Raw genomic sequence first — 11,316 nt, 5'->3', positions numbered from 1 at the left:
TGTGAAAAGTGGGGGTAGCTAGACCTCCCCCTGTCCATTATATATCAGTTTAATTTCCCTTGAGTCAGTGCTGATCTAAGTTCTTCCTGTTCAACAATGGCTCTTGAGGATTAGTTCCTTCAGTGTTTTCAATTTTATAATAAAAAGCAGATGTTCTCTGTACTCATATGATTGAATTTATTATAATAGTAGAAAAAGATGTGGCTTCCACCTGACACCTTGTTCTCAGAAATTTGCACTGATACTAATATAGTACTATGACAGAAAAAAACAAAACAAAACATAAACAATATAGCAAGTTAAAAATTATCATAGTTATTACAGGCATTATATGAAAGTTATATATCAAAATGTCAACTATGTGGTACCATTTGATGCTAGTGAGTAGTATCTACAAAAGTTAAATATAAATATATATAATTATAGTTTCCTGTGAAAAGACTTACTTCTTTTCTCACCCTTCAGTCTTTATCTCTAAAATATACAATTATAGAACAGCATTTAAAACATTTTGAATATGCATTGCTACTGCTTATAGACAGGATTAAAATGTTTTCAACCATGTAATTCTGTATAATAGCACATTTGAATTTCAAAAAAAAAGGTGCTAAAATAAAATATACATCATTTCTTTTGTGTCAGTTTATAATATAAACAATCAAGTGAAATTTGTGGGGTAATCTTGAGTAATTAAATTCTGCTAATCATTTGTACTCACTGAATGTGGAAATAAGGCAATTGCAGTTCAGGAGTAACTTTAAGCATGGTAATTTAGTTTGAGCTTGTGGTTTGTTTTCAGGTAAGTGCAATGAAATCAAAAGGCAAATTTCCCCCAAAGTCTTTCACTTTCTGAGTTTTTAAAAGATGTACAGTTTTATTAAAAGCAAAAAAAAATAATTGTACCAGTTGAAGTTTTTACAATTGGATCTGACTCTGCAAACTCTATGACCTCTTGACTACTCAGTTTTTCAGCCACACTCAGTCTACTTTGCTCTTATTTGAACCCTCCAAGTTTGTGCCTACTTTAAGCATTGGAAGGTGCCCTTTTCTCTACCTTCAGTGTTCTCTAACACTTGAGATCCCTTCTTATCAGTCTCCTTAAATCTATTCAGGTCACCATTCAAAGGAAAACTTCTCATGAACTATTATGCTAATTATCTCAAATAAAATAGTATTATTAATGTCTACAGTTCTCAATTACATTTTTTGCTTTTTTATAGAAGAACATAGCACTGCCAGATGTGTGTATTTATTTATTTTATATCTACCTCCATAGGATATTTAACATGGACATTTTCTGTTTTGTTTGCTGCTGTAGCTCAGAAAAGCAATGTAAAATAGAAAAATGACAGTCTCTTCAACAAGCGGTTTTGGAAAACTGGACGTATATGCAAAAAAAAAAAAAAGTAGAACTAAATCACTCTTCCATCATATAAAATGTAAACTCAAAATGGATTGACTTAATGTGAGGCCTGAATCCATAAAACTCCTAAAAGAAAACATAGGCAGTAAACTATTTGACATTATTCTGAGTAATATCCTTTGAAATATGCCCCCTTTAGCAGGGTCACAAAAGCAAGAATAAACCAATGGACTTCATCCAACTTAGAAATTTCCTACAAAGTGAAAAGTAAAGACCAAGAAAACAAAAACAACCAAGTGAATTGGAAAATATCTTCATGAATGATAGATTCAATAAGAGGTTGATTTCCAAACATATAAGAAACTCAAACAAGTGCTAGTACTTTTACATTCAATACTGTTAAAAGCACATAATAGGTAAAATAGACATTCTTATGGCGGCTTTACAAAGCGAGAATTAAGTCTGGAGAAGATCTGAAATATAAACTTAGAACTATCTGTGCTGACCAGTCTTGCTTTAGAACACTAAGTTGACTCCACTCCAATTTATTTTAAAGGGCATTTTTTAAAAAAGTATATCATCTTGCTTAATAAAACCTTACATTTTCATTCATTCTTTTATCCATTTGTTAAATAAATATTTACCAAATTATCTCTACTACCCAAGCATAAGCTAGGCATTGGGATTGGTTGAAAGAATTTTTCCCCCCAATTCAGCAGTTATGCTTTATCAAGAAAAAAATAACACAGATTATCCAGTTTACAGGCTCATTAGTCCCTTTGGTAAATGCAACTTAGATTTATCATGGCAAAATGAGGAATCCTAAGATTTTTTTAAAGTACATTTTATATCAAATATAATTTGACAACTGGTGTCCATATAACTACTTTTATGACTTATTATAATCAGGATCTTTCTTTTTTGCTTTTCACCTAAATAAAATAAAAATTGAGTGATATTTTTAGGATGATCAGCTCTGAAAATAATAACTGGTAGAGGGGCTAGAGCGTTTGGTTTGCATGTTGATATTTTTAATCCTCTATCTGTAATTGGAGGACAAATGGATATTATTTCATATTCTCGAACAAGTACTCATGGTGACATGAGTCCTGGGTTCTTGAACTTTGAAACGTCTGAAAGAAAAATATTACTAGAGATAATATCCAAAGAACTTGAATGAAATTGAAAAGCCATATCTCTGGTTAGAATGTATATGAAATTGTGGCATTCATCATTACACAAGTTGACTAAAGCAATTATAAATATTTGAACAAATTCCTCAAAGGCAAAGGATAGTATTATGACTAAGAGGGGATTATATTAAAATTAGAGACATTGAACTTTAACTATGGAAAGGAGAGTCATCAATTTATTATTATTATTTATTGAGGAAACAAATCACATAACCATACTGTTTTCAAATGTATGACTCAATAAAACATCATCTGTACACTGCGTTGTGCAAACATTACCCTAAGCAAAGTCTTTTTCTGTTCCCATTTCCCCCTCCACTTTGCCCACCTCCACATATCTTCCAGCCTCCTCTCCCACAAAATAAGTCTTAACAAATTCAAGGAGATTAAAATTATATCAATCATCTGACCACAATGGTATGAGATTCAAATTTAACTATATATAAAAAAACAAAATTAAAACATTCAAACACAGGGAGGCTAAATAGATTGTTATTAAGTAAGTAAAGGCTCAGTGAACAAAATTTATGCACTAGTAGAGTTTCTAGCAGCTGTTGGCTGAAGGCTGGGTACTCTCTCCCTTCCCCTGGCTGGCCCCATTCCTTGGTCAAACTCCTGGATGAACTCTGCACACTACACTCTTATTATATAGGATGAATGGGTTAACAATGAGATCAAGGAAGAAATCAAAAGTTACCTGAAAACAAATGGAAGTGAACACATAGCAATCCAAAAATCTATGGGAAATTAGAAGCAGTTCTAAAAGGGAAATTCATACCATTGCAAACCTACCTCAAGAAGCAAGAAAAATATCAAATAAACAATCTAACACTTACCAGTTAGATAAAGAATAACAAACAAAGACCAGAGTAAGTAGAAGGAAGGCAATAGTACTGATAAAAGTGAAAATAAATGAGCCACACATTTTTGAGGATAAAGTGAAAGACCAAAAAAATATATATAATAAAAAATAAAAAGATTATAATCATTCGCTAACCATTATTCATATGTTCTTAGTTAGAGTATAATTTGATACTGAATTTTTAGAATATAGCTTGATGGTTCTTTTCCAAATGTACAAATTATTTTAGCAGTGTGCTTTCAGGAATATATTTCCTATAATATTATGTCTTAAAAACATTAGCTTCTCTTTATCTTGACTACCACTCCAAATTCCAATCACTATAATTTTAAACAAATGTTCTGCAAAAACTACATTATTGGTTTCCTTGTTTCTAAACATAATCTTTCTCAATGTTTTTTTTTCTTATCTGTCAGAATAGTTATTAAATTATGTTAAACAGGTCATGTCATCTTGTGTTACTCTGTGAATATACTAAGATCCACTAAATTGTACCCATTAATAGGATGAATTTTATAGTATATGGATTATATCTCAATAAAACTGTTAAATTTATTAGTCTCTACACGACAGCATATCAACTAATTCCTGATTTACTCTGCCATGATCTAGTCATACTAACTTCCTTACTTTTCTTTAAAATCACTAAGCCTTTTTCTATATATTGGCTTAGCTATGATTCCCACTGCTTAGAATACTTAAGCATTTATCATGACTGGCTTAGTCTTTATTCTTAATTTCCTCATTTTTGTTTTATTAATTTTTGTTCTATTGTTATTTCTGTTATTTGTGTTTCTCTTCTCTTCTTTTCCCCATTTCCTAAGGATAAAGCTTGGATTACATTGTAGATCTGTCTTCTTTTCTAAAATATACATTTAATGCTCTAAATTTCCTCTAAGCACTGGTTTTCCAGCATCCCATGAGTTTTAAGTTATATTTTCAAGTAAACATATTTTTGTGCACAGATGTTGTGTTGTAGAATTTTATTAACCAGTGTCACCCTAATGAAGTCAATAAAAAGAAAAGATTTACTTTTAAATTTCTCTTGATATTTATTTGACCCCTGTGTTATTTGAAGGTGTGATATTTAATCTCCAAGTATTTTTGGGATTTCCAGCTTTCTGTAATTTATTTCTAATTTCAGTATTTCATTGAGGTCAGTGAATATCTTTGGCATGATTGATTTTCTTTTAAATTTGTTAATGGTGCCAAAACCGGTTTGGCTCAGTGGATAGAGCGTCAGCCTGCGGACTGAAGGGTCCCGGGTTTGATTCCGGTCAAGGGCACATATCTTGGTTGCTGGCACATCCCCAGTAGGGGGTGTGCAAGAGGCAGCTGATCGATGATTCTCTCTCATTGATGTTTCTAACTCTATCCCTCTCTCTCTTCCTCTCTATAAAAAATCAAAATATATATATATATATTTTTTTAATTTGTTAATGGTGTGTTCCATATCCCAAAATAAGATTTATCCTGGCTAATGTTCTTAGTGATCTTGAGAAAAATGTGTATTCTGCTGTTGTTCAATGGCACAGTCTGTAGATGTCTTGTCCACTCAATTTTCTATAGCATATAACATAGAATTTTTGGTTCCTAAACAACACTAGTGGCCGGGTGCATGAAATTTGTGTACATTTAAAGGGAATTAATTAGAAGAAATATTTTAATATTACTATTTGCCCTTTCTTTGTAATATAGGTGTCAGAGATTAAAGAAAATTAGTAAAATGTATATGAAATCTCCCTCCTGTCAGAGTCTAGGGTGCTCTGCAGGACCTAAAGTCAAGTCCCTGCCCACCACCCTCACGCCCTTCAAAAATGCAGGAGACCCAGACCCGGCCAGTGTGGGGAGCTGCTCTGATTGCAGGGGTCCATATGCCTGAATGCAGGCATGGGTATAGGACACAGTTCTCCATGTGCCCCCCTTTTCCATTAACCTAAGTGGAAAATTACTATTGTACTACCCCTAGGAATGCTGCTAACTGCAGATGTCTTTGCTTTAGGGTAAAACAATTGATAGGAGCCTGCTGACACAGAAGGAGCTGTAAAAAGGAGTTGTAAAAGGTCAGGTGTGCTGAAGGAACTTACCTGTACAGGAACTCATCATGTTAGCAGAAATGGTCACCTGTATGATTGCCTGAAATAAATATTTCCTTTTTCAGAATTGTATTTAAAGATTGGAAAAATAAAATTGGGTCTGCAGACTTCAGTCTCAGTCCTCCTGACCCCATCTTTTCTTGTCTTTCTTTTTTCTCATCCTCACCCCCTCAATCAGGTACTGTTCGTTGCTGGCAGGTTCCGGCAGGCCAGCTCAACCCTCTGTTAGGTGAGACCCAGACCTGACCGGCCCCACCCCCATCAAGAGCCTTCAGGCTCAGGGACACAGCCTCAGTCCCTAGGCCTGGCACTGGGGTGGGGGGTGCAGCATGAGGCCTCCCCAGCACCGGGGTAGGGGGTGCAGCCTGAGGTTCCCCAGCCTGGTGGTGGGGCAGAGGTCGCAGACTGAGATCCCCTGTCAAGCCCTGCCAAAATCATGAGCAGGCTTTTCTCCAAAATCATTGTGAGAACCTGATAGAGTTCCTGGAAATAGAACTCACAAAAATGTGGAGTCCCCCTAAAGGCTCACCATCCCCTGCTGGAATTTTTAACTCTCACACTTGTCCACACTGAGCCTCCATCAATTTGTCAAATACAGTTTAGGTTTCCCTGCCCCATTATTGATTCTTTTCTGCTCCTGGGCTTTTGCTCTACTAAATTGTGACTCTCTGCCTCTGCCTGTTTGTCTCTTCACTTTTGGGGACAACAGTTGCCTAAGACATTAGTTATCTGATGGATTTAAGAAGAGTTGTAGATTTGCAGTTTGTTCAGCTTTTTATTTTTATTTTTGTATGTACAGAAGAAATGAGGTCCAAGTTCCTTATATGCCAGACTGAACATCAGAAGTCAATCTTTAGTTATTCAAATGTTATATCCTCGGTGAAATCTTGGTCATTTAACATAACATTATTGCAGTCTATAATAATCAACTTCATGTGTTCATTTATTTCTTACCTATCTCCTCTTGTAGGATGTTAGTTTCCTAGAGGTAGAGATTGCAGGGATTCAACAAGTGAATTCCTACAGATTAAATTATTAATATTTGCCAAAAGAAAACAAAACTAGAAAGAAGATACAATATGCAAGGATGCACTCATACACATTTATTGTCATGCAATTTATGACACCAGAAAAAATTGTAGTTACCATAAACTAAATATATAACAGAGCTAAATTAGCTATGCTGTAACCCCACTTTTGAATGCTATAAATTATTGAAAGGCTTTTAGTAGATTTATAGGAACTGACATGGAAGTTCAGAATATACTGCCAAGTGGAAAACAATAGCCTGAATGTAGTAGAAACTCATTTTGCTAAAACTGAAACTTGTATGTCAATATGTATGCATATACACTGAGTGGCCAGATTATGATGATCTTTGAACACATAATAATCTGGCCACTCAGTGTATATCCTATATAATAAAAGGCTAATATGCAATTGTACCCTTAATCAGGAGTTCGACCACCTGGCCAGGCTTGCCGGACCCTCCCCCCTGATGCACAAGTTCATGACCAGTCCTCTAACACACACACACACACACACACACACACACACACACTCTGAGTGGACAGATTATCATGTTTTCAGAGATCATAATAATCTGACCACTCAGTGTATATGTGTGTATGTGTGTGTGTGTGTGCGTGTGTGTGTGTGTGTGTGTGTGTGTGTTTGTGTGTACATATACATATATGTGTGTAAACATGAATATGTGTATATATATTGACAAGGATAAATAGCACATTGTCAAAAGTAATTACTGAAAGCATGAAGGCATTCAGGATGGGCACTTTCAGTTGGTAGTGTTTACACTTCCATATTGTTCTATTTTTAAAAATGAACTCTCTATGCTTATAATTAGAAGCACATATAAGAAAAATAAGGGAATGTTGTTTGTTTATCTATACTGAATTCAAAGCCTGAATCAGAATTTCCTATGGTTTTAAATAATAAACTCTTCCTTGAAAACAGATTCTGTGTCAGTATGATTGAACTCTGTATCTCCAACTCCTGACATAGAGCATGTCACAATATACACTTGATAAATACTTACAGAATATATGAAAACCTTCAAGAATCACATTCATAGATGTTACTGGAAACCACCAATACAAACCACCATTGATGACCAGAATCAAGAGTATAAAATAATGCATTTCCTGTTGTAGAGTCATTATTGCTCCACAGCTTCAGCTATCTGTTGTCAATACTTAACATTGACTGTCCCTGTCATTCAGAGAAGCACAACAATTTTCAGCTTCCACTGTAATGCCCAAGTGTCATAAACCCCAAAGACTACCAGGGAGCCAAATCCGATGCAATTGCAGAAAGCCTGTATTGATTTTGGACTAGTCCAAGCTCAGTCCCACTTATACCAGCAGTGAGGGCATGGCAAGAAAGAGAAAGAACTTAACATATCAATGGGTTTTATAAGGAGGGTGGTGCTGCTACCTTGGCTGACCTGATTGGTTGGGTTAGGGCTAGGGTCCAGTTACTGGGAGCTGGCCCCGCCCCGCCCTGCCCTCTCACCACTAAACTTAATTGATGATAACATTACTAAATTAGATGTCCAGAAAGATGGCAATATCAATGTTGGATAGAACTTTGAAGTATAAGATGTCTTTCAGCATATCATATCAGTAGAGAATTTGACCCTTTTTGAAAGAGATTGTTACAATACACTATAATAAATTTTTTTCTTCTGAAACTTTTATTGTCCTTCCTTCTCTCTTCTCTCTCTCTCTCTCTCTCTCTCTCTCTCTCTCTCTCTCTCTCTCTCTCTCTCTCTCTCTCTGTCTCTCTCTCTCATCATTCCTTCTTGACACAGTTCTTTGCAAAACTTAAAATTTGTTATTCAGGTACAATTCATGATGAAGAAAAAATAGTCATAAAAGTTTAAAAAAGTACTTGCCAAATTGCAAGAAGTTGCATATACAACAGAAAATACACAATCTAGGAAACAAAATGTCTGTTTCTTAGGAATGCAGTCAAGTAAAGTTTTGAATTTAGGAGCCAGATGGTTGTCTAAAATAGATTGTATTTTAAATTCTTTGGTATCACTTAAATCAGCTGGATGAGAGGTTGAAATTAATCAGGTCAAACAACAGTTGTTACATCAAAGTTCACTGAAATTCAGAGATTCAGTGAAATAAAAAAGTAATCTTCACATTTCAACCTTCTATTGTGATACAGCATATAACTTATTTCCAATTTCTCTGTTTAAAGATTTACTTATGTCACAGAAACATAGGAACATCTAAATACAAATAATAAAATGCATGTTGCCTAAAATAATTAACAGATGGGATTTATTGAAACCTGTGATGATAGTGAGAATACTTACATGTTAAAACAAATCAATTCTTATTTTTCACATTTCTTTTCATATAATGATTTGGAATGTCTTATAAAAATATTAGAGACCTGGTGCATGAAAATTCATGCACTGCGGAGGGGAGGGGTTATCCCTCATCCCTCATCCCGGCCTGCCCCCTCTCACAGTCTGGGAGTCCTCAGGAGCAGGAGGTGACCCAGCAATCAGGGTTAGGCAATGTCCCCATCACATCTCTGCTCCTGCTCCTGCTGGCAGCGCAAGCCTCGGCTGGCCCTGGTTACCTGAGCCTTAGAAGGCCCTGGGCGGCTGGGAAGCTGCCATTAGAGTAGGGGTGTCGAACTCAATCAGAGAAGGGGCCAAAATCTAAAATCCAGCCTAAATCGCGGGCCGAATGGTTTACTGAACAGTCATAAACTGTCATTGTGATGGAAACGCAGAGGAGTGCAGTGATGACAGCGCGGTGCGGGCCACATTGCAAGGCCTGGCGGGATAGATTTGGCCTGCGGGCCTTGTGTTTGACACATGTGCATTAGAGGCTTGCCTGTGCCTCGGGCCAGCCCTTGGTGGCTGGGGAACTGAGGGAACTGGGGGCCTTTGGAGGCAGAAGCATGGAGTAGCCAGACTTGCCTGGGGGTGGGCATGGCCATGATGCGTGCCTGCCTCCCCAGTGGGGCTGAGGGGACTGGACACCACCATCTTGTGGCTGTGTGCACCACCATCTTTGTGAGAGTATGGTGGTCAATTAGCATATTCACTCTTTACTAGATAGAACTAGAAGAAGTAAAATTGAAGAAGTAGAGAAGTAAAAGGGGTTTTAACTTCAAAATCATTCTAAAAGCATCCTAAAATTCTTAGACTGTTTCCCATTAAACCTTTCACATATGAATCTTAACAGTTGCTTTTAATTTCTCTGAACTTGAGTTTATCCATATCATATTGGCCTGCAGCTTCATGATTGCTGAAAATGTTTTTAAATCCTCATCCAAGGATATTTTTCCATGGATTTTTAGAGAGAGAGGGAAAGACAGAGATAGATATAAATGTGCGAGAAACACATCAATTGGTTGCCTCCTGCATGAGCCCTGAACAGGACCCAGACCAGGGTGGAGCCTGCAACTGAGGTACCTGCCCTTAACTGGAATTGAACCCAGGAGCTTTCAGTCTGCAGGCCAATGCTCTATCCACTGAGCAAACTGGTAAGGCTGCTGAAAATCTTTTCCCTTTTTATATTCCCTCACTACCAATTATCCCTCACACCAGGGGTAAAGTAAAAACAATTCAAGTTTGAACTCAATAGCAGTATGGGAGTATCAAATAATATTTAGCTATTCTAGAGGAATAAAAATACCAGTTTTTTTGAACATCACATATACAATATTTTTAGAAAAAATATTTTTCAGTAATTTTTAAACCATACCTCATAAAAATAATGGCTCGCTTTTTTTGTATTTTTAACCCTTTGTTTAATGAGGGTGAATATGGCAAATAATAGCAAATAATTTTGCAGACTTTTTTTTTATTGTTAAAGAAGTAATGAAGGAGACTCAGTTTTTTCTCAATATCCATTCACCCATCAGAACTTCATGTGGAAACCTGTCCTGTTCAGTGTGAAAGGAATGAAAATTATTTATACAATTTCTTAATCATATCATTCAGGAAACATTTCTCCCTTTTACTTTTCCCTCCATCCTAAGAGCTGATAAGTGAAAGAGTGTTATTTGGCCAGCATTGACCCTGCAGATGTGGATGATGAAACAAGAAAGGGGAAGGATCCTGTATCTGTATGACCTCCAGTATTTGAGGTGCCCGGCCCTATCAGTCTAGACATCTGTGTGCTTGAGACAAGAAATAATTTTTCCAGTCTTAAGGCATAATTATTTGCTCTTAATAAAGCAACTAAATAAATATATTAGCTAATAAAGAATGTGCATTTAAAAAATCTGCAAATGTGAGATCTGCAGCTGTTTCAACCTTGTAATAATTCTACCTTCATTACTGAAGGATATAGTTTGTTAAAAATAAATTTACTTTATTAAAATAGATTATATAACAGGTTAATTTTTTTTCTTTTAGATCAATCTTGATGTTCAGATGTTTTGGAATATCTTTTTTTCTTTAATATCTAAATAAGTAAAATAAATATACTCCTAAATATAATCTATCAATTTCTTCTTGGTAATCTTTGTAGTAGAAATACAAAGCTTATTTCTAAAACAGCCTTCCTCAGCCCATGTTTCCTAACCCAGATCCAGGTCTTTCTCTCCCACCACTTTCTCCCATATGGCTACACCCAATATCATGAATAGAAAAAACGTTAGGCAAACTACCATTCCATTACCTTTGATCATGTACTCAGTGCCCCATCTCTAATGCCTCTCCTTTCCACTTGCCATTTCAAGTAATCTATAATTACTATACCTACATTCAGTAAACTCAAATAGTTATCCTGGTCTCTCAGACAGAAA

This window comes from Pipistrellus kuhlii, unplaced genomic scaffold, assembly GCF_014108245.1.
Source record: "Pipistrellus kuhlii isolate mPipKuh1 unplaced genomic scaffold, mPipKuh1.p scaffold_m20_p_2, whole genome shotgun sequence".
Classification (NCBI taxonomy): Eukaryota; Metazoa; Chordata; class Mammalia; order Chiroptera; family Vespertilionidae; genus Pipistrellus; species Pipistrellus kuhlii.
The sequence above is the reverse complement of the archived record's forward strand: the minus strand, read 5'-3'. Positions refer to the sequence as shown.